The sequence below is a fragment of the Balaenoptera musculus genome, chromosome X (assembly GCF_009873245.2).
Source record: "Balaenoptera musculus isolate JJ_BM4_2016_0621 chromosome X, mBalMus1.pri.v3, whole genome shotgun sequence".
Taxonomy (NCBI): domain Eukaryota; kingdom Metazoa; phylum Chordata; class Mammalia; order Artiodactyla; family Balaenopteridae; genus Balaenoptera; species Balaenoptera musculus.
This window is the reverse complement of record NC_045806.1, coordinates 7,737,250-7,761,517: the sequence shown is the minus strand read 5'-3', so window position 1 is coordinate 7,761,517 and position 24,268 is coordinate 7,737,250. Positions and strand designations below refer to the sequence as shown.

General features: G+C 41.9%; 1 protein-coding gene across 7 annotated transcripts in view; it reads left to right on the top strand.

Annotated features, from left to right (window-relative positions):
- The window catches only part of MID1 (midline 1), a 376,348-nt gene that overhangs the window by 196,090 nt on the left and 155,990 nt on the right, over positions 1-24,268 (top strand). The window contains exon 1 of one of the 7 annotated variants that reach the window (XM_036840250.1): positions 3,358-3,578. The exons of 5 other annotated variants lie outside the window; for them this stretch is intronic. The gene's annotated coding sequence lies outside the window, so the exon portion shown is untranslated. Of the gene's footprint in view, positions 1-3,357; positions 3,579-15,052; positions 15,108-24,268 lie in introns of those variants that run through there. One more of the 7 variants, XM_036840255.1, reaches the window with a different exon arrangement.

Sequence of the window (24,268 nt, the reverse complement as noted above, 5' to 3'; positions counted from 1 at the left end):
TATGTTTTGGTATTTTGGTGCAGATGAAATGGTGCATATTTGTAAAGTGCCTGGCAAAATGCTTGGCTCATAGTCATATGTAGTAGATATGAGTAGATACTCATAAGTAGTGTTTGTTAATAACCCCACCGTAGGCATTCCTGTCCTTATGCATAATGAGAAGATGGGAGAGAGAACCATCAATCCATCACTGTATCTCTTACCAGTGGAACTTCCCTTTCATGCACCTCCCAGAGATTATCATATATGTATTCCTCCTAGAGATCTTGTCATCTATAGCTGATAAGATGTCTATTATGTAGATGCAGAAGTGTGTGATGCCTTCATATGAAAACGTAGAAGATAGACTGTCTCGCAAATACGTCCATGAAGGTGAGGTTCTGTTTTGGGAGGCTGGTCTCTTCTCTTGCACTCTGACCTTGGATGTGGGAGTGTTAGGATAAAGATGGCATTATGCTTATTGTTGTCATAAGTACAGAATAGATATTAAATTATGGTAAAAATGTAACTTTAATAGTTTAGTTTCCCAAGAGATTCTTTTCTCTTCCGTAACGTGGCATTGGCCGCAGTCACATTGGTGTCCCTTTCTCAGGGAAGCATTTCGTTCTCTTTCCACACACGTTTGTTGACTACCTCCTGCGCTGTGGGCGCGTGGGTACGATGAAGGTGGCTGGGTTACAGAGATGAATAGGATACGATTCTTGCTCTCGAGAGTTTTATAGTTTGCTAGGAGAGACAAATTGAAGAATAGAAGGTTACGGTGCAACTTAGATGTGAAACAGCAGAGATGTATCACGGTTTGCTCAAGCTGGTGCTTACCATCCCCTGGCTCAACACAACTCTTCCCACCTCTGTGTTTAGGGTCCTTACTGCGGGAAACAAGGGACTGTTAACACTATGGAAATTGGCAAAGGCTACAACAAATCTTGGCTTTTTTTTTTTTTTTGAGAGCTGGTTGTGAAACATTTACCAGCACATCGCTCAGTGTCTATAAAATGTAGAGAGGAGAGAAGGGATTACTTTGTCTTGGGGCGTTTGGGGAAGCCACAAGAGAGTGGTGACATTTTGACCTTGTAGGATGGGGTGGCAACGGGCCAAAGGAGAAGAAAGATGGATGAAACTTTGACAGGGCACAGAGATTGCAGGAGGAAATCCCAGCTCATATTTGCCTTGGAGGTGATGACAGCTGAAGGCAAATGCAGTCGTGAGAAGCTTCTGTTGAAGGTGATAACTAGATATGCCTTGGGATTTAACTCCAGTGATATTTAATGGCAGCAGCCCTGGGTAGTTTCCTGTGTCCTGGGGCTGAGGGCATACCTAGGGCAGGAATAGGTAACAGTATTTCTTGAAGTGAATCAGTGTCCTTTGGCACTGGGATAAAATGCAGATTCCCAGGCTCCTCCTCAGACCTACTTATCAGATTCCCTTGGAGTAAGAGGTCCAGGGATTGGTATTTTTCACAATGTCCTCAGAGGTTTCTTTGCACAGTTAAGTTTGAGAACGAATATTTCCAAGGCGGGTACATCAGTGGTTCTCAATTGGGTATGATTTTGCCCTTGGTGATGTCTGGAGACATTATGGACTGTCATGACTGTGGAAGGGCTCCTGGCATCTGGTGGGCTGAGGCCAGGCATGCTGCTGAACACCCCACAGTACAGTGCCCACCACAGAGAATGATCTCACCCCAAATGTCAGTGGTGCTGAGGTTGAGAAAGCCTGGTCTAGGTCATAATCAAGGGCTCTGTAGTAAATACAACAGGAGGACTGAAGTCAGCTTGTGTCACTAGGTGGTCCCTTAACTTACTAAGGTAGCGGGGGCGGGGGGCGGCTGGAACGGGGTTACAGACCTCCAGGTCCAGATACTGGGCTGCCAAGTTTTCACAGAACTGGGCACAGCTGACATCTATTGAACCCATACAGATGACACACCTGAAGCTGCCCGTTCATTATTTGCTAAGTTGTTTTTTTTTCCCCTCTCTGATACCAAAATTTTTTCTTTCTTGAATTATTCTCACAAAATATTGGCCACTTCTTTGGGAAAAAACTATATCACTGGTGCTACACAAAGTAGTCTTTGCTCGGCTTGCACTTTTTTGCCATCCAAAAGGCAGGTTCCCACTGAGATCATATTGGTTAAGAGTTGAAAAGAGTTACTGTTTATAGGAAACTAAGAAAGCAAACTTTGGAAATGCTTTTTTGTTTTTTTTTGGCTGCGTTGGGTTTTCGTTGCTGCATGCGGGTTTTCTCTAGTTGGGGTGAGCGGGGGCTACTCTTCGTTGCAGTGCGTGGGCTTCTCATTGCAGTGGCTTCGCTTGTTGCAGAGCACGGGCTCTAGGCGGGTGGGCTTTAGTAGTTGTGGCGCACGGGCTCTAGAGCGCAGGCTCAGTAGTTGTGGCTCAGGGGCTTAATTGCTCCACGGCTTGTGGGATCTTCCCGGACCAGGGCTCGAACCCGTGTGCCCTGCATTGGCAGGCGGATTCTTAACCACTGCGCCACCAGGGAAGCCCTGGAAATGCTTTTTAAGTGTGGGTTTAAGTTTGCTAAGAAGCCAGCTAGCTCTCCTCCCATCCAGCTGAGAGGATGTCCAGTTCGTCCCTTTTAATAAGTTCACCAGGTCAACCTTGTAGGTCAGGTGAACCTTAGTGAAAGGTAGACACACTTCTTTAAAATGTTTTTCTTCTTAACCAAACATCAGTGCCTGTTTTTCTAATAACAATTTTATTTAAAATTGTGCCTCGGGCCCTCACTAGATAAAGATTCTTGTTCATTTGCCGTGCTTCAGCAGATTTGTGTGCACGTTCCCGTTAAGATTTGTGTTTCTTGGATGGCTATACAGTTCATCTGTGTGGAAATGAGGTGGGTGGCACCCTCCTCCCCGAGTGCTGGTTTAAGTTCAGGTGTTCTGAGTAACAATTTGGTTTCCTCCCCAGTGTTTGGTGCAAGATAACCCTTTTCAAAATCCGTCTGAGCCCTGAGTGTGCCCTTTTCTGGCTGAAATCATTCTGCCCCTTCCAAATGCTTGCGTGCTTTTAGGGAGCTCTTAAAAGGCCAGGCCTTAAGCTAGTTAAGCTTTGAGCAGACCCAGAGCTGTGAGATAAGAATAGAACGCATCTTTTGCTTCGGGAGCTCAGCTCGGAGGCTGTTTCCAGCTGCTTCCAGCCCTTGCAATCCTGAAAGCTCTCGAATCCTCGCGGAGACAGCCCCTCCGGCTCCCAGGGCCCACCCCCTCCTCCTGATTGGCGAGACTCCTCCGGGGCCCCAGCCAGCCACCTACGACGTCTCTGAGACCCGATTTGAAATAAGAGCCAGGCGGTCCTCGCTTCCCTGCGCCCGACTTTTCATAGGCTAGGAAGCAAAGCTTGAGAAACTTGACGTTGTCTTGGGCTGAGTGCGTGTAGCAACAGATCAAAGAAAAAGAGGAAGAAAACGTGCTCTCAGCTGCCGGGGGATCTCGCTGAGTTGCTTTTGTCTTGTGGGCTTCTGTTGGCTTTGGTGTTTCCCCCTGGAAGACCGCTGCGTGGGCTTCGAGGCGGCTCGCTCCCTGCCGGATGGGTGATGGAAGTCTAAACATGAGGCAGGTGAGCTCCGGGGGCTGCACGGGCGGGTGGAGAGGGAGGGCGCCGCTTGGGACCCCTGGGATGTGACTCCGGATGAGCAGATGCCTGGCCAGTTCCTTCCATTTGGCGGAAAGACGGGGCTGCATTTTCCTAAAGGAACCCAAGAAGCAGATTTCCTGAGGTTCCCCCCACCTCTCTCCATGGGAATTGGTGATGTCAGGCAGTCATTGTAAAGGGCTTAAGAGCGGTTCTTAGAATATGTAAATCAATTCCAGTTTGCAGCGGCTGGAAGTTATTGTTCAGGATCTATCTCGAGCTCTGAGCCTCTCTCCTACGCTTTGGGTGAGAATAAAGACAACTGAATATCCTGAAAAAGAATTACACGGGGCCTCATATCTCATTTTGGTTTCCCATCCTGAGCACTTACTGTGTTTATGGCTGAGAAGGCGGAACCAGCCCGAAATGAGCACAGACAGTCCTTCCAGAAAAATGCAGATTTGTTTTTATGTTCTAGCAGTTTTGAAACTGTTATTGCTTCTGGACGCGAGAAGACAGCCCTGAAAGTAGTGAGCTGAGAAACGGCTCGGAGATGACTTCCATGAGTCTCTGAAAAGACTTCTAAACCAGCAGCTTCTTCTGTGGCTGCGGGGCATGGTGATAAAATTCCTTATCAGCCCAGGCCGAGGTTTATAGCTTTGCCAGTAAGAAAAGAAAGAAGTGAGTGTACCAAGCCAAGAAAAGGGTGTGATTTATAACTCAACCAAAGTTATAGAAGAATCTTATGTCAATATTTCAGTATCAAGATCAGTACTCATATAAAGGGCTGAAAGACTGGAAAAACATGCTAGTAGGCTGGCAAGGGCAGAGAATCCCAAGAGGAGCGATATTGCTCTTGCCAGCTCTTAGTAAATGTGGGTGGGAAAAGTTAGCATCCGTATTACCACCAGACAAGCTCTGCACTTTTTTCTTCTAAGTGGGTTGGGTGCTGGCCACCCTGTGCGATTTGGGGGAAGTGATTTGCATAGGAAGCAAACTTTCCGTTTAGGGGCTGGGGCCAGGGGGTTAGACCTTTCTGTCCGTTTTCTGCAGCCTGGGGAGGTGAAGCAGAGCCCTCACCGTACGCTCACCTTCTTGCCCCCTCACCTGCTCGCTAAGCAAGTGTGCTTGGCAAGTGGTAGTGAGCGCAGAAAAGCACGCTTAGACCGGCGAGTGCTGTGTGTGTTTCCAGTGAATTGCTCTTGCCTTGCTGGATGGAGGCTGGGCCGCTGATCAGTTTCAAGTTCTGCAAACTCACGGTCTGACCCCATTCTTTTTACGAGCAATCCGATGGGATGGGGAAGAGAAGCGAGAAGCCTAAATGGAAAGGATTTAGCAAAAGGAGAAAGAGGAACGCAAAACATTTTTGACAAAGGTCCTTGGCTGGAACAAAGAAGTCATTTGATCCAGCGCGGAGCCACCTGTCCTCTCGGTGGTGTCTGAGCTCACTTTTCAGAATCTCTGTTCCCACACGATTCCTCTGGAATGGAGGCACTCCCTGTGCCTGATGCCAGAGGCGTGCTGTCCCGAGCTTGGCATGATTTTTCCCATGCCTGGCTCCTTCTGGCATTCATGTGAATTGGAATTCAGCCCGGTAGTGAAGTTTTAAGGGTACACATGGAGTAACTCCTTAGTTATTTAATGAATGGGCAGCTTTTCTTTTTTTTTTTAATATAAATTTATTTACTTATTTATTTTTGGCTGCGTTGGGTCTTCGTTGCTGCGTGCAGGCTTTCTCTAGTTGCAGCGAGCGGGGGCTACTCTTCGTTGCGGTGCGCGGGCTTCTCACTGCGGTGGCTTCTCGTTGCGGAGCATGGGCTCTAGGCGCGCGGGCTTCAGTAGTTGTGGCACGTGGGCTCAGTAGTTGTGGCTCGTGGGCTCTAGAGCGCGGGCTCAGTAGTTGTGGCGCACAGGCTTAGTTGCTCCACGGCTTGTGGGATCCTCCTGGACCAGGGCTCGAACCCGTGTTGCTTGGAGTAGCAGGCGGATTCTTAACCCCTGCGCCACCAGGGAACTCCCAGCAGCTTTTCATCCCACAACTCTGTATGTCCAATAAGTTTTTGGCCTGTGCAGTCCTTGAAAAGAGGGTGGGCTAGGGGTGGGATGGGAGACGGGGGAAAAAAAGGAGGGGGGGGAAGAGTCACGGCCCATCCAAAGAATCTGGGCAGTCCAGCGTTTCAGGAATCTGACACGTTGTTCCGCAACAGCCAGAACAAGAATGTGGAGGGGGAGGAGATGGTGGAGTTATTGACTTGGATTAATCCTAACTTGATTTGAGTTTCTCTTGGGGGAAAACTTGCGTCCAGGTGGGGTGAATTGCACCCACCAGCCAATTTGTCATCTCAGCCCGGCAGCCCCAGCTGGATTTGCAGGGTTAACTATCAAACAGGTCCACGTGTCATCAGCTCAGCAGTGAAATCCAATCTCTTCGCTGAGGAGTGATCCGTCCCTAGGGCTGCACAAATGCTGAACAATGGCGTGGCAGCCGAGAGACCCCCGCCCCTGACTAGCCGCAGCGCGTAGCCAGAAATGGCCGGCAGAATTAGAAAGCTGCCTGACTGGCAATGAGATTCAGAGAGGTTTTGCCTTCTGCTAGGTTGAGGCAAAAGAATGGTGCAGAGGGATAGTATTCTTTGAGGGTTCCTAAGGTCACGCTGAGTTAGGCCAAAAGAAAAGGGTGAACCCTATTTGCCTTTATCAGGAAGTAATTTTAAAGCGTGTGCCAACCTTTCTCTGCCCTCTGATCATAAATGGGAAACTTCTGAAACTTCCTTGAGAAGGAATTTGCTGTGTTCCCAGGCAAAAGGAAAGGCATGGCCACCTGTTCTAGCAGCCCAGCCAAAAACAACAGGTTTGCCTGTGGCATTCCCACAACTGCAAATATCCTCAAATAGCACGCCACCCATTGTCCCTACAAATAAGAACAAATCATTCTTTCTCACACCGGAAAAAAAAAAATCAGGTTCTTCAGACAAAATTGCCTCCCAGATACAGTTTGTGTTTTTAATACCCTGATGATTTAAAAAAACACTCCAAGAGACGAGGGTACTCACTCTATTTCTGATGGACTGAAACAAATCCTTGCAGTCGCCTTACAGCATGAAGGGAAAGAATAAGGCGGTTAGCCAACGCTTTAAGCAGCTGCTAAATTCTTACAAGGCTAGGATGTTGCTGTTACGAGGAAGCTGTGACTCAGTTGGATTTAGCCCGTTTTGCATTCTTCAGATTGGAATTAAAATGCCCAAGGACATCTGGTTTAATAATGAACGTCTTTGTATTCATCTTTCCTTTGAGGATTAGAAAGTCCTTTACGAACACGATCTATTTATTCTCTGCCACATCCCCAGGAGAGAATGAGGTGGCATTTTGATCCTCATTGAACAACTGGTGAGGTGAAGACAGAGAAAGTTGAAGTATAGAGATACACAGCAAATTAGGTACAAGTCTGAGATGAATACTACCCACCCAGAAAGACAGGCTACTTGTACGGGCTCAGAATCGACAGTGAGTCTAGGGATTAAAAGGGAACTCTCTTACAGCTTCCCTTTTCTTATTCTGTAACCAGCATATGGTGTCCCAAGTATGTTCTATGTTTTCCTTCATTTGAAAGTCAAGCGTGTAAAAGTGTAAAAGGCATTTCTGTTCTCATTTGTCCCAACACTGAGATGAGGCAGCTTTTATGACACCAACTAGAAAGATACTGAAACTAACCGGAATTTAAAGTCTGTATCTGAGGCATGTTCCTTTCAGCAGACCTTGTAGGGTTTTAAGTTTTTTTGGTTTTGTTTTGTTTTATTTTTTTATATCTTTATTGGAGTATAATTGCTGTACAATATAGTGTTAGTTTCTGCTGTACAACAAAGTGAATCAGTTATATGTATACATATATCCCCATATCCCCTCCCTCTTGAGCCTCCCTCCCACCCTCCCTATCCCACCCCTCTAGGTCATCGCAAAGCATCGAGCTGATGTCAGAAAGAGAAAAACAAATACAAAACAAACGCACATATATGGAATCTAAAAAAACCGGTACTGATGAACCTCGTGGCAGGGCAGGAATAAAGACGCAGATGTAGAGAACGGACTTGAGGCCACAGCGGGGGAAGGGGAAGACTTGAGGACACAGCGGGGGAAGGGGAAGCTGGGACGACGAGAGAGTAGCACTGACGTAGTACATACACTACCAAATGTAAAATGGATGGCTACTGGGAAGCTGCTGCATGTAGCACAGGGTTTAAGTTTTTGCACATGGTTTGGAGGTCCAGTATCTTCAACACACATTAGAATTTTCATTTCTTCCCTACTATCTCTCCTTGGCAGGGAATGTTATAATCGTGACTTACTGTCAGATTAAAGATCTTTATTGGTCGTGTTGAAATAGTTTTTTCGAGTTGGCTTTTCCTTGCCATTCCTTGTGACCTGTACTCATAGTTTGCTTGGCTAGGGACCGCGTAGGCCGCGAGCAAATCCTTTAATTGGTAGTTGCATGTTATCCTCAGACATTCCAGCAAGTTTTAAGGCTACGTGTGTATGTTTATGTCTCCTGGCTTTGATCCCGTGTAGTAAATAGACATCCAAGGTAGCTATGGCAACCTGGGCTGTGCATTGGTGAAAGAGGGGGATTTGGTCACTGGACAAAGAGTAATTTGTTTGATTAGAAAAAGGTGGGGCTGGTCAGGGCACTTTTAAGCCTGCATGATTTGAGGATCATAGTTCATCCAAATCATTTGGATTTTTCTCAATAGGCAAAAAGAATTAATGGCTAACCAGGACCAGGGTATGTTGCAGATGTAATTTAAATCCTTTTCAATCAAGAGGTTGCTACTTTCAAAAAGTAGCAACTTATAAAACAAAAGGGAAGTCCCACATATTATATCAGTCTCCCTGTTGCACATATGAATGTTTGTGTTTTCAGAACTTGGTGGGATTTTAGAAAGAAATACCCAGCTCTGATTGGGCAGTGTGCATTTCAATTATCCACCTGCAGAGGTCAGGCTTGAAGTGTCTATGATGGAAGGCCAGGCGGTGGACGCCTCTGCTGGGAGCCGGGATCAGAATCAGAGAGAATTGCTCTGCTTATTTGGAACAATCAGTTAGTGATTCTTTAATCTTGTGACCAAAGCCACAGTGAAACGGAGTTCATTCAAGGAAGGGAATATCAAATACACTGAGATTAAAGAAAGGGCTCCAAAGCCAGGTCAAACAGGAATCTAATCTCCATTAAGATATGGGACAGTTTATCAACACGATGCTTTCTGGCTCATTATTAACTCCTTTTATTTCACATGAAACTCATCTCAGGGGTTCTGTTGTAGAAGATTGTTTGCCTAGTTTTATGAACTGGCAGGTTCTAGAAATTCCTTTAAATGAAAGGACAAAATATTAGGGACTCTTCCAGATCCACAAAATCTTTTTTCCTGCCAGAGGAAGATAGTCCATTGACACAGAGCAGGATAGTTAATGGCCTACAGGAGGTCACGTGGTGTTAAGGAGGTGAGAAAATTGAGGCACTGAAAAAAAATGCTTAGATGGGACTTTCCTTTAAAGCAAAACAAAACTCTAAGAGCCTACGTGCTTTGTGCTATAAAAGAGAACTCTAAGTAAAAAGGGCAACCAAAAAAAAAAAAAGGAGGTGCTGATCATTAGTAGTAGATTTTTATATACAGTCAAATATTTATGAGGAAATAGTCAAAAAGGAGAAATAATACAAAGGCTCTCCTTCATATCTTATATAATTCAAGGACATTTACTGACTGCTTACAGAATGAGTATATTCCTTAGTTAATTCAATAAAACTACTCTAAATGATTATTATACAGCAGGCCACTTTGGGGCTGCAAACATGATTTTGATACAGTCCCTGCAGCTATATTTATATGGATAAGAATCTGCTTAATAAATTGATGGTAGCCAAAACTTTCCTGAACTGAGACTTGAGAAATGATTTGTAATTGTGAAATTTAGTTAATTTTTACCCACATATCCATTTGTAGGAATTTATGAATTCCTAGTTTAAATAAATTTACCATAATTAGTAAATAGTCAATTAATTTTCCTCAATAGAAAAAAATAACTCATAGGCAGTCCCCAATCTAGGAATGCTTATGCACTAAGAGTTTGTTGTTTGAAACCCAGAACATTTTCCAGGGAGAAATGGTGCAATGATGGAGACTAAAGCACTATTTTAAAAAATAACCAATCTGATTAATGTCAGATTAAGTTCTGCATTTTGAGGACATGCTTCCATGTTATACAGGACGGAACATAGAAGGGGAAGGGGTTGCCAGACTCTTGGTAACGGGCCAGTCTTGCAAATATTTGAAATAGGAAAAGCTTGCACTAGTTTTCACCTTTCTCCACCCTTCTAGTATCTTCTGGGTCCCACTGGGATGTCTCTCCCAGGCCTATCCTAATACACAGTGAATTGAGTTCCCATAATTTCCCATCTTCCCACCCTCCCCTCTCCCACCTCCAAACCACACTCCTGTTTCTTCTAGACAATAGTCTCAACCCGTTGGGAGAGAAGCAATATGAATGCACTAAAACTCATGACTCAGCCCTTTAACCCTCAGGATGAACCTTTAATTGGGGAAATAGCAGCCAGTAGAGCCTGGAGCTGCAGAAATCACGAATGCCCTTTCAGGGACAATATTTGTGGGCAGGGTTGTGCCTTTGGCAGACGGGACTTGCTGGTGTGTCTGTCAGTGGGTCGAACTTCTTCACTTGTTCTTTTCTCAGCATCCTGACCGAACTTCTGGACCCCCTGGGGTCTTTGTGAATGACAGCCAGGGAACCACAGGGGACCAAGTGAGGGGAGTTGATGGCATTTGTGGGCTTGGGTTGTTTGTAAGTACAGTCTTTGTGTGCTGAGCACTGTCTGTTTGGATCACAATAAATGGAAGGGATATAGCTGGAACTTCCTCTTATCCACAGAAGTATCCTAAATGGTGTATATATTTCCAGTTACTCGTTTGTCTGCCTGTCTCGGGACTGAGTTACTCAGAGTTACGTCTTAATTACCTTGAAAACCTCAAGTCCAAGCACAGTGCCTTGACACCCAATAAGAATCAATAAATATTTTTTGCCATTTGCAGCAACATTGATGGACCTAGAGATGATCATACTAAGTGAAGTCAGCCAGACAAAGACAAATATCATGTGATACCACTTATGTGTGGAATCTAAAAAAAATGATACAAATGAAATTATATACAAAACAGACCCACAGACATAGAAAACAAACTTACAGTTACCAAAGGGGAAGCGGGGGAGAGGAATAAATTAGGAGTTTGGGATTAACATATACTCACTAGTATATATAAAATAGATAACCAACAAGATCCTACTGTATAGCACAGGAAACTATACTCAATATTTTGTAATAACCTATAAGGGAAAAGAATCTGAAAAAAAATAGAGATATATGTATACGTATAACTGAATCGCTTTGCTGTACAGCTGAAACTAACAACATTGTAAATCAACTGTACTGCGATGAAAAATAAATAAAAAATAAAATTAAAGGAGAATCAAATATTTTTCAGGTGCATGCTGGATGAATTTTGGCAGGAAAGAGAATGGAAAATGCTCTTTAAGATCAGAGGGGTATGAGGAAGAAAGGGCATTAGAAAGGCTGGGGAAAGAGCAAGGACTGAGTAGATTGACATTAGAGAAAAATTAGATTGCGGTTGCTTAGCTCTCTCATCCTCTCGGTTGTGTTCGGGGTGAGGCCACAACCCAGAGCTCGGTAGGCAGCTTGTCTTATACGCTCCTTGATGGGACTACAGAAATGGTTAAGAAATGGGGCACGCTGTCCAACAACTCAAAGCCTAAAAACGAAGATGGAATCTGCTGCCTGTTCTCCCTGAGCCCAACCTGATGTTTTAGCCTTTGGTCCGTGTGCAGTGGGTTTATTTTGCCAGGTGAGTGGCGTGCCCAAGGCCACTCAGCAACTGAGAGTCTGCTTCTGGAAGGACACTGAAGTCTTACGCTCTGCCCCATGCAGATGGCGGCCACATTTTCTGCAGTGAAAATCAAGTCATATGCCGGACAAAGCATTTTCACTGCTTCTGGGTGTGACAGACCCTCTGAGAGTTACGGTTAAAATGATGAAATAGAAATTTCTGAGACACTGAGTGGTTTATGGAGACAACAGGACTAACACATTTTCAGAGGGTCCATGAGGTAGACTATGTTATTTGTTATATGTCCAGTTGTGAAGTGTGGCTTCAGCTGCGTGTATTTTGAAGTGATCTTCCCTAAGCAATTGAGAGCAAAGGAGCTGTTTGTGGACAACTGGAATTCGTTGAGTGCCCTGCTGAGTTACCAGTAACTAGATGGATGGCCAGACAAAGCGAAATATAAATGGAAGGCATCACCAAGTATTAGAAATCTACACAGGATCAAGTCTCCTATAGGAGATGCATTAGGAATTCAGACAGAAAGTTCTGGTTAAAAGTTTAGCGTTTGTGGGTTGAAAATGTTAGCACAGGGGAATGCTTTACCTTCCATCAGGGAGCAAAGTTTACATTTAGAACCTGGGTCGTCTTCTAGATTCCTTATCTTATTCTCTTTTGACTGTACTGCATGCCTTCTAGTAAGGTATAATTTGGATGTTTTGGGGTCACATACTAATTTAATGTGCTAATAAATCCCAGCACAATTTTCAAATAGGTTGATGGTTTAGAATGAATCAAGAATCAGGAAAGACTGTATCACTTTTAGGAGAAAATACTATCCAAAAAAACCAAATAGTCTTATACTTGATTTTGTGCTACTTTGTCGAGTAAAAACTAGGAGGATTATGTTTACACAGAAGAAAGTTTAAGGAGTGAGATGAATCCTTTTTTCTACGAATTAGTCAGCTGGGCTTGGTGGAGACAGTGCAGAAAAGTGAAATGGAACAAATAGAAGGGAGAAGAAAGTGTGAGTTATTTCAGTCAACCTGTGGGGAAAGCAGAATAGAAAAATTGGCTATCCAGTGAGTGACACGGTTTTTTTCCTTGATCAGTGTTCAAAGTGGATTTCTAAGGAGATATTGATGCGGCTGCCCTTTTCATATGGCTGTGAGTGAAAGAAGGAAACAAAGTCGTAATAATTGATTGAGAGAGGTATGGCTTTCTGCGTAGAGAAAAACATGATAGGAGACTATTAAATAATGAATATTTATTGCTCAATGCTTCTTAGCCTGGAGGAGACACTTTCTGAATATTTTTAACATTTCCCCTTTCTAACATTTCAGCTGTCAGAATTGAATAGTTCACATGTAAACTACATTGTTTTGGTTTAGCTAACAAAGAGTGATAAGATATGAATAGTTTGTGACAGCCCCGAACATTGATAACAGAAGACATTAATGCCTGCAGACACAACCTACATGGTAAAATTCTGGGAGCAAAAATGCTTATTATGTTAGGCCAACGTGCTTTGACCTAGTTTTGCTTTTCTGCCTGGAAATTATGTCAGGATTCGTTACATCATTCCCGTGGATGAGCAATTTCACATTCTTGTTTATTTCAGCGTCATTTTATTCATTTTGTGTATTTAGTTCTGACCTCCAGGAAGCCAAACTAATCCTCATGGACTTGCCTTTTCCTTTTGAAATGAGTCTTCTGCATGCTAAAGAGAGAGGATTTTATGTATTAACAAAACAATCTAAGATGCAGTCTTCAAAGACATTCATTTCTCCTTGATTGGGAGCCACTGCCCTCTTGAAGGCTCCAAGAGGCTGGCCAGTTTTCTGCTGATCTGAAGTAGTGTTCCTTTCTTTGTCTTATGGGGATGGAACAGATTACTGTGGCATAGTTGAATAACAAAAAAATTAAATAAGACGGGGAGGTTGATGGGATACTTCTCAGCCCATCATCCTGAAGTTTGTCCATTGCATATTTCTGGTTTATTCATCCAGTCAAAACGGGCCCAACATATTTTTCCTATTTAACATTTTTATTGAATAATTTTCAAAATGAATTATTTCCTCAGTTGATTTCAAGCACATTTTTTTCCTGCCGTTTAATACTTTCTATCACTAGAGGAAAAAAACGTTTAATTCTTTCATACGTTTATGAAGTCAAATTTTCAAAGAGTGTGAGTTCTTCCAGTGATGATCTAACATCAAATTTACAAGTATAATTTGCTACCAAAAGACCTTGAACGGTTTTTGGTGCACACGTTTTGGCATTCCTTAGTAACAAGTGTAATCAGGCAAGAGCCCACACGAATATGTATTCGTGGTTCCTCTTCAAAAATCCTCTTCAAAAATCGACCGTTTGCTCTTGTTTTCTGATTAAATCCCTTTGTTGTTAGCTCCTTTGCAAATCCTCTGTCTGCAGGCAGAAAACCTAAGAAGGGAGCGTCCCCTTCAAAGCACTCCCAAACTGAATTTTAACCAGGTAAATTGCTGATTAGCTGTGGATCATTTAAAGAAACAGTATGAAAGTAATTGGGATAGACACAAGCCCTAACTGTGATCCCAGGGGGCTTCAAAAGTTGATTGAAACAGTCAACTCAGAGGATTGTTTTCCATGTCTGATCCTTATGCTAATTTGAATACTAGCATCTTGAAGAAAAACTTCTTCAGAAGATTTCTGGAATCCCTAATTGGTATACAAACACTGTCACTTCTAAGCTACCCGAAGTGGTGAAATATACCCTGTGGCTCCTATGATGATATTTATTTCTAGGTGTTGATGGCAGACTCCCAGCAATTTTTTCAGATTGTCATAGGCAGATACAAATATATTTCCCTCATCTTACATAAATAGTGGCGTTCCGTATACCCTATTTGCAACCTGTTTTTTTTTTCACATTACAATTTTTCCTGGAGATCTTTTCATAACAGTGCACAAAGAGCTTCCCTCCGTCTTTTTTTTTTTTTTAGAAATTCGCGTTCTTTATTTATTTATTTATTTATGACTGTGTTGAGTCTTCGTTTCTGTGCGAGGGCTTTCTCCAGTTGCGGTGAGCGGGGACCACTCCTCATCGCGGTGCGCGGGCCTCTCACCATCACGGCCTCTCTCGTTGCGGAGCACAGGCTCCAGACGCGCAGGCTCAGTAATTGTGGCTCACGGGCCCAGTCGCTCCGTGGCATGTGGGATCTTCCCAGACCAGGGCTCGAACCCGTGTCCCCTGCATTGGCAGGCAGATTCTCAACCACTGCGCCACCAGGGAAGCCCTTTTTTTTTTTTAACAACTGCATAGCATTCTGTAGTGACAATATACCGTAATTTACTTGATCCTTTCCCTACTGGTCACATTGGTTGGGTCCAATCTTCTGCCATTAAAACAATGAACATAGAAAAGCCTTGTGCATTCGCCAGTTTGTGTGGAGGATGTGTGTCTGAATTGTAAATCCCCAGGAGCGAGATTGCTGGGTCAAAGGGTGTATTGCAGTTTCTCATTTTGATGAATAACTAAATTTGCCTACCCAGGGTGTGTGAGTGCTTCCTCAGAGCCTCCCCAAGACAGGGCGTCGTCCACCGTGTACATCTTTGTCTACTTGATGCGTGAAAAGAGGTATCGCTGTGTACATTTCTCTTGTGAGTGATGTTGAGCAACTTTGCGTATATTAAGGGCCATTTGCATTTCTTGTGCAATGTCTGTTTACATCTTCCATTTCAGATTGTTCTTGACTTTAATTTTCCAGTCTACCTACCTTTCTAATCATTCACCAAAGAGATACAGCTTGTTGCCTTTCCCCAAGTAGGTTCGAAATAATCCAAAAGGGGCTCCTGTAGTAATGTAGCTAATTCTAAAGATTTTATATGAATGGAAGTGGGGCTGGTTCACAGCATACATTCATGTGAGAGTCTGGATTTCTAGGCCTGTTGATCACTTTCTCTTCTACTCTCTAGCCAGTGAATGTCGAGAGGCTGAGCTTTATAAAGTAAAGATAACCTCCAGAGTGTTGAAAGCTTGCTATCGAGGGTCTAATTTGGGGAGAATGCTTACGTCGTTAGTACTCAGTTTGTTGGAATTGTGACCATTTTCCAAGGAAGTAAGAGCTTCCACTTGAAATACTCAAGATCCTGGAAAGTCTTTAAGGAAATAGTTTCCACTTTTCCTCTCAGATTGCCAAATGTCAAGATGCATCATTGATAAAATGATTTTAATATTTCTGCACAGTGTGGTGGTTCTCTATCACCCTTATTGAAGACTGGGGCTTTATGTTCAAGACCAACAAGAGGAGAACGGTTGCACTGGTCTGAGGTTTCAATGTATGTTTTTTCATTTAATAAGGAAGATCATTTAGTGCTTATAAATATGCACAGCAAGTCCTTATCATTTTATGGAAATGATCCAACTACTCAATCGTGTGTGATTACACTTACCTCCCCTGTAAAATGGAAATAAAATGCAAATAATAATCATAGTACCTATACTCTAAGGTTGTTATAAAGATTAAGTGAGTTACTGTTCGTCTACCACTTAGAATAGCACCTGATACAGAGTAAGTACTCTATAAGTGTGTGTTGACTAAGTTATAAAATGGTGGTTGTCAAGAACTGTGAAGTGTCTGAGACTTTATCCCACTTGCACACCAGCAACTTAGCCTGCCACTGTTTCTTGGATGCTGGCAGAAGACATGAGACTCCTGGGTCAGAGACAACAAAGGACTGTATTACTCATGGCACTGCAAGTGGCATGAGCTTCAGGTTCACGTTCGTTCTCCTTGCCTCCCAGGTTCCCCCAGGACAACACAGAGGACCCCGGGTAGATGATGTGCGGGCGGGAGAATTGCCTCCCGGGTGTGAATCCTGAGCTGAGAGACTCTGAATCTCTTGTCATGGATAGTAAGCACACACCTGCCCATTGCTCTGGAGGGAGACATTATCTCTACCTCCCAAGGTTGTTTGCTAGACAAAAGGCCTTGAAAAGATCATCAGGAACAAGGGCCACCGGTGCCTGTGCTCCTAAGATGTGCAAAATGCAAGGCATCCATGGAGAATTTTCCCCCAGTGGTAGTCCAGTGAAGTATCTTGACCTTTGCTTCTCAGAGCCCTAAGACTTCTGCAGAGCTTCCCAGGGCAGGAGGAGAACCATGTTGCCCAGACACAGGAAGAGGGAAGACATGCAAGAGTAAGAACCATCCTCTAGTTCCCCTGCCTTTCCAGCAAGAAGACCTTGGATGTGTTCTGCTTTTCTGCTCTTCCAAAATGTTGGGCTTCTGGTTAAGCTTTCCTTGGAATAAAGGGATCTTTCTTTAAAAGAAAAGAAAAAAAGAAAATGCCAGGTCTAGTACAGTGGTGTTTGACATTTTGACAGTGATAAAATTGTTGAGAGAATCACTCCAGGCAGTAGATTTGGAAGCACAGTATCAGAGATCCTCCAGTGAGGCCCCTAATGTGCCACTTCCTAGCGCTGTGACCTTGGGTTGATTCCTTAAGCCTCCCAAGTTTCCTTACCTATAAAATGGAAATGCTATTACCAACTCGTAGGGTTTATGTAATAACTAAAGGAAGAATGATATATAAAAAATGAAGTATAAAGCACTTAGAGTATTGGTTACATATCAGGCATTTAAGAAATGTTAGATTACCTTCTCTTTTGGTGAAAACAAACTAAAGGTTTCAGAGAAGTCTTGGTTTTATGGATATTTCCACCTGTTAGCCTTGGAATGAATACGTACCTACCCACCCAGAGGCACGCATGTGTGGACACATGTACACACAGTGGAGTAACGTATTATATGGATGTAATGCTCTAAAGGCATCTGTCTCTTCAGGCAAATATCTGTGTGTGCATGTATATATAAAAATATCCCTGTAATGTGTGAGGAAACTAATTTGTTGCTGAAAAATATACCTTTGTAGGACAAATTCTTCTAATATGCTAAAATAGTACCAAATCTCATTGATGAACATGATCAATCATCATTAGTGTTCATATGTTAAAATTCTTTTTTCTTTAAAATATTTTCACGTACTCTCTTTCATTGTTTTTTTTTTTTTAATTTGTTTAATTTATTTTATTTTTGGCCGCGTTGGGTCTTCGTTGCTGCGCACGGGCTTTCTCTAGTTGCGGCGAGCGGGAGCTACTCTTGGTTGCGGTGCGCGGGCTTCTCATTGCGGTGGCTTCTCTTGTTGTGGAGCACGGACTCTAGGTGCGTGGGTTTCAGCAGCTGTGTCACGTGGGCTCAGTAGTTGTGGCTTGTGGGCTCTAGAGCGCAGGCTCAGTAGTTGTGGCGCACGGGCTTCGTTGCTCCACCGCACGTGGCATCTTCCTGAACCAGGGCTCAAACCCGTGTCCCCTGCATTGGCAGGCAGATTCTTAACCACTGCATCACCAGGGAAGCCCAAGAAAATTATTCTGACACTTGTTAAAACAGTAAGGAAGACTTTATTCAGGACTACTGCAGTAGCCGTAGGGGAGGGAGGTTGGACTCAACTCTGAACACAACAGAGACAGCTGGGAATTTATAGCCAAGGAGCAGAGCGAGGGGATCAGTGGATGGAAAATAACTAAGAGGAGACATCAAGGGTTAGGGGGATTCTTGCTAAACTAATCTAACAGGATTCTTACTGAAGACAGGCCGCAGTGATCCGATATCAAGGGTGGAGGATTACCTCTACACTGACTTAGCACAGGATTCTTGCTAACAGTGGGCTGTGCAGGCACAGCCAGGACAGAGGCCAAGGTTGAGGCCTAGTCCAGAGGAGAGCTCAGAGGAGCCTGACTAAAGTTTGGTCAAGGAAAGTCTTTGTCACATAGCATCATCCAAGAAAGCTTTTCCTCTTCATCTATTTTATTCTTTAGAATGGTTAAAAATCTTGTACATATTACATACCTTATATTTAAAACTATCTCAGAAATGAAATTACATTTATACTCATGTTTATGTATTTATATCCTTGAAGCAAAAATGAGATACTAAGCAGAACAGTAAATACTACAAAAGGTAGAAATGGAAAAGAATGTATTTTACAGGGCATGGTGCCTAGAATTGCCACGGCTGAGAGCTGAGACCATAAAACTGACCAACCCTACAACTGTGAACGTGGCTATTTGGATGCTCTTGTTTCCCAGGGCTCTGCTGATAAAGGAATATGGTTTAAATTTTTTTTTTCTATTTTAAAATAATTCTAGAGCTATAGGAAATTGCAAAACAATGTACAGGGAGATGCTATGCACTCTTCACCCACCCCATCCTCCATCTTTAACCCCTGGCAACCAATAATCTGATCTCCATCTCTATAATTTTGACCCTTCAAGAATATTATATAAATGTAATCATATATAAGATTGGCTTTTTTTTCCCACTCAGTATAATTCTCTGGAGGTTCATCCAAGTTGTTGTATCTATCAGTGGTTTGATCCTTTTCATTACTGAGTAGTATTCCATGGTATGGATGTACCACAGTTGAACCATTCACCCTGTTGAAGGATATTTGGGTTGTTTCTAGTTTGGGGCTATTACAGATAAAACCGCTATGAGCATTTGTGTACAGAATTTTGTGTTACCATAAATTTCCGTTTCTTTGGAATAAGTGACCATGGAATGTAATTGCTGGGTCACGTGGTAAATACATATTTCGTTTTGTAATAAACTGCCAAACAGTTTTCCAGAGTGGCCGAATCATTGTACATACCCACCAGCACAGTATCAGTGATCCAGGTTTTCTGCATCCTCCCCAGCTTTAGTTGTTGACCCTATTTTTATTTTAGCCATTCTAGTAGGTGTATAGTGGTATCTCATTTGTATTGGTTTTTAAAAGGTGAAGAAATGCTTCATAATCCAATGTAGGTGTGTTCGTATCTCCCAGGTAAAATACTCACACCCAAATGGGCCTATATCCCAGGTTTGGGTGCCCATCTGGGCACTGGTGATAACACTAATCTCTTCAAATTTGTTTTTCCACATTATGGCTGAAGGTTAGTGGTTGATGGAGGAAGATAACAGCCCTTGTTTCTTAAATAGCTTATACTCAATACTTTAAAATATGAATTGAACACACAAAATTAAAATAAGACTTCATGCAAGTGTGGTTTTGTTTTACTTCGTATTGATGTTTTATCACTTACACTGGATATCATGATTATCTTAACAGATATAAAATTGGATAGGTAATAAAATATCTTTATAAAATGAGTTATATCTGTATGTGCATAGAAAATTTTATTGAGAAATTGGCACAATACTGGATCTTCCTCTGACTTGTTTCTCTTTAATTCTCCATTGGTAGAGGTTTTAAGGCATTTAAAAACTTTAAAACAGGCAAGAGAAAATGCAGTCTGTTTTTAAAATTTAAATTATATGGTGAAAACAATTTATTATTTATAATACTACATTTTTTCCTTTAAATTATATTTACAGGGTAAAAGTATACTTCATATTTATTATATCTTAATATATTACATAAATATATTTTTCTATTTTAGAATTAAAAGATAGTAAAAAATAATCACTGTATGAAATACTATTAGTGGTAGATTCTTGTCAGTATTAGAATTAAAATATATATTTTATATGTACATATAAATTACAAAGTGCCTGAGAAAAGGATAAACTGTAACGTCATGTGAAAATTAAATATTCCTGTATCAGTTATACAATTTAAATTGCACTTTATTTTTCACCCTTCCCTCATTTTGTTAGTGACAGAATGTAAGTTGTTACAGTGTGCTCAAGGATTTGGACAATAGTTACCATTAATTCACAGCTATTATGGCCGTGCCTGTAAATTATGCCATTGAGCTGTATTATAATACAAATCCCCCAGGAATGCTGAAGCCTTCCTTTCTCAGGAGTAGAGATTTATAAACTGCCTGGAGATATCGCTATTTCTAGATGAAGGTGTGTCCTGAAGTGTTCTTGTTCTTTTCTGTGCACTTATGTTCCCCGCAGACTAAACTCAAGTGATGCTTAAATACAGCAAAGGCTCTTGGGAGTGTATGAGTTTTAATAAGAAAATTTACCAAGAAAAATACACTGGAAAGCAGATTGGATCCCCAAATAATAGAATACATTTGCAAATGTATTTGTTTCATAGTATGACAAATAATACTCAAAAATACTTGAAAATGCTTGACTCTATTTAAAAAGTGTCCAAAGGGCTTTGTAGATTATGTTGAGAGAAGGCTTTAGAGGAAGAAATATTATATCCATATGAGCTAAGAAAATGATCCTCCTTTGTTTATAGGATTATATAGAGGAATTTTTACTTCTAAAGTGAGAATACACATTACTATATAGGCTAAAATCGCCCTTCTTGTAGGAAATGATACCAGTTTTCTTCATGTAGTATTCTTTCGGAAAGCCTCAATGAAGTTATAACATTATAACTTCAGGCATCCTTCATTTAACTTCATTTAAGATCTATGTTATGGTGACTTTATGCACGCTTCCGTTTCCTACACAGTCCTTATGAGCAGAGCAAGAGGTTCATTTATTTTTGGAGTTATGTAGCAAAGGGTTGCTGGATCCAAAATAACATCTTTCTAATTTCCATTATTGCCTGACAAGCTCTATTTTAAAGGTACAGTATCGTGGGATAAACCTAATAATGTGACCTTGGTCCCCAATCGTGCTCATATTTGCCTTCCCTTCTTCCTTTATATATAAGGTGACCTTTTAGGGGTACAATATCTTCTTACAAATCGTGATCGATTTGCTGAGGTTATCACAGCAGCTGAACATCCACTCAAATCCATAAAATGTTGGTAAAGAAAAAAAAAGCCTTTAATTTTTGGCATTTCTTTTAAACGCCCCTTTTTAAAAAAATTTATTTATTTTTTTTCATTTATTTTTGGCTGCGATGGGTCTTCGTTGCTGCGCGCGGGCTTTCTCTAGTTGCCGCGAGCGGGGGCTACTCTTCGTTGCGGTGCGCGGGCTTCCCATTGCGGTGGCTTCTCTTGTTGCGGAGCACGGGCTCTAGGTGCGTGGGCTTCAGTAGTTGTGGCGCACGGGCTCAGTAGTTGTGGCTCGCGGGCTCTAGAGCTCAGGCTCAGTAGTTGTGGCGCACAGGCTTAGTTGCTCTGTGTCATGTGGGACCTTCCCGGACCAGGACTCGAACCCGTGTCCCCTACATTGGCAGGCGGATTCTTAACTACTGTGCCACCAGGGAAGCCCCTAAACAGCTCTTTGAACTGAGTCCTTGAAACCTGTACAGTGGAATATTCCCCAATGCGTAGCACAAAGCTTATTTATCTACCTGTTGAATGGATGGATTACTGAATTAATGAATGGAAAGTGAATTTTTAAATGGAACTTACTGGTTATTTGGGATAAAATGACCCATCCATGTAATGGAACATCATCACGGAAGCTGTGGGGATTTTCAAATACTCTAGCTGGTACTAAATCTCATTGGAGCCCCTCAAGTTATAACAGGATAAGAAAGTAATATTTAATATAAGAAAAAAATTGTCAGTCTTAAACGTGTATATAGCAGAAGTAATTCATTTTTTTTCCTGATAACAAAGCCTTCTAAAAGCATTTTATTGTACTAGTGTACAAGAGTTTCGAGCTTTTAAATTTTGAACCAAGGGTAGAAAATGTAATATCAAGAAATGAAGAATACTTCGGATTAGTTCCAGCCTAAGGCAATGGCGTGCCACTAGATTTTAAATTATTGTGTTCTTCATAATTAATGTCAAGGTAGAGTCTTCCCTATGGTTCCTAATTTTCTTGTTAAAAATACATACTGCCTTATGTTTTTAAATTTCAAGTTTTCTCATGGAGCTCTTGTCTAATGATCATTTTAAGAATCTCTGTATAAAGAGTAAGCATTTATCATTCATATTTATATATATGAATATATTTTTTCTTTTTAATTCCCAAAGACTACTTTTGGCCTTTGCCCAAATATCTTTTTTGTTTGTTTGTTTTTTGTTCTGTTTTGTTTTAAATTTTTTATTTTATGTTGGAGTATAGTTGATTTGCAATGTTGTGTTAATTTCAGGTGTACAGCAAAGTGATTTAGTTATACATATACCTATTCTTTTCCAGATTCTTTGCCCATATAGGTTATTTCAGAGTATTTAGTAGAGTTCCCTGTGCTATACAGTAGGTCCTTGTTGATATTCTATTTTATATATAGGAGTGTTTGTGTATGTTCATCCCAAACTCCTAATTTATCCCCTCCCTCACCTTTCCCCTTTGGTAACCATAGGTGGTAACCTCACCTTTCCCCTTTGGTAATCATAAGTCTGTTTTCTAAGTCTGTGAGTCTGTTTCATGTTTTGTAAATAAGTTCATTTGTATCATTTTTTTAGATTCCACATATAAGTGATATCATATGATATTTGTTTAAGAAAGAATATAATACTATCTGGACAGGTTAAAAATCTCCGACACTTACCTATAAATGTTAACTAATGCTCTCCTTTTCATTTGCTAAATTGCTGCATAAATCGTTTAAAGATTATGTTACCATTGACATTGAGACCTCATCATTATCACTTTTGAAAACACACCCCGATCTTTGGGGTTGAACCATCATAGCTGCTTTAAGCTAAAAATCTCTCCGCATGGGTTCCTATCACAGGCTCGCCAGAGAATCTACATCCCTGCGAGTGAAAGGTCTGGTCCACCTCTTCAAACCTGATGCAGTTTGAATTCCTATAATATCACCAGCATCTAAGGGCCCCAGGAATGCTTACACGGCAGGGGGTTCTGCCGAGGTCCATTCCAATTTGGGACAGCATTTGCGGGTACAGTTTGTCCATAGGTGAAATCTGTGTGTGTCTCCTGATTGCCCTTCTACACAGCACAGAACACCTGCAGTTACTCTGTTCTCTGACAGCACTTCAAAGACAAAGCTAACAAGACCTTCTGGGGGCATTTTTCTAGGTTAAATATGCCCAGATGTGTTTGATTTGGACTGTATCCTTTAGGAGCAAGCAATGTTCATAAGTACAAATGCCCAACAGTTAAATGGTCTGTCCATGGGAAAGACTCACCTGATTGGAGGAAAGAGGTACCATTTGGCTTCCAATACCCAGTGACCTTAAGACCAGTATTTTCACTTCTCGCTGTCTGGATTATAGGGACTTTGCCTAGCTTACTTCTGGAATGGAAATTCTGAGTCTTTACTAGTGAGCGAGCAATAACATGATGGCCGGCATTTAGGTACTAAGAAAAAAATCAGTAATGGGCAAGGTTTGAATTTTATTCCTTTGCTTGTCTGATACTCCATGGACATTTGCAGTATCGTGTTGATGTGTATTACAGGAGTGAAAATATTAATCAAATGGAGGAGTCCTAAGATGGAAGAGAAGAAAATAGGGGGCTGATGTGTAGGAAAAGAAGAGTGCGTGAGGTATCAGGAGCTTTCTTCAGCTATTTGGCAAGTTGAAGGCCAAATTTTATTTAGAGCCCCTTAAGAAATTACATCATTTTTATATAAAAGACTAACACTCTGGAAAATACACACAGTGTGTTGGCAATACGATATGTAAGGGTTGACAGATCAAGCCAGTATCTAATGAAAAGTAAGGTTGTGAAGACATAGATCTGAAACTCGGGGGGCATGTCTTTGTTCCCCATCTAGCACAGTACTCGGCATATACCAGATGCTCTACAAATATTTATTGGGTAAATGGTAGGATGAGCATATAGAGGCCGACTGATGCCCTGAATGGCATTGCTGAGACCCACGGGCGTCCCTTTGGCCTGTAAGAAAAGTTTGTGGGCTACTTAACTCATTTCAAAAAACTCAAAGGAAATTGGATAGTCA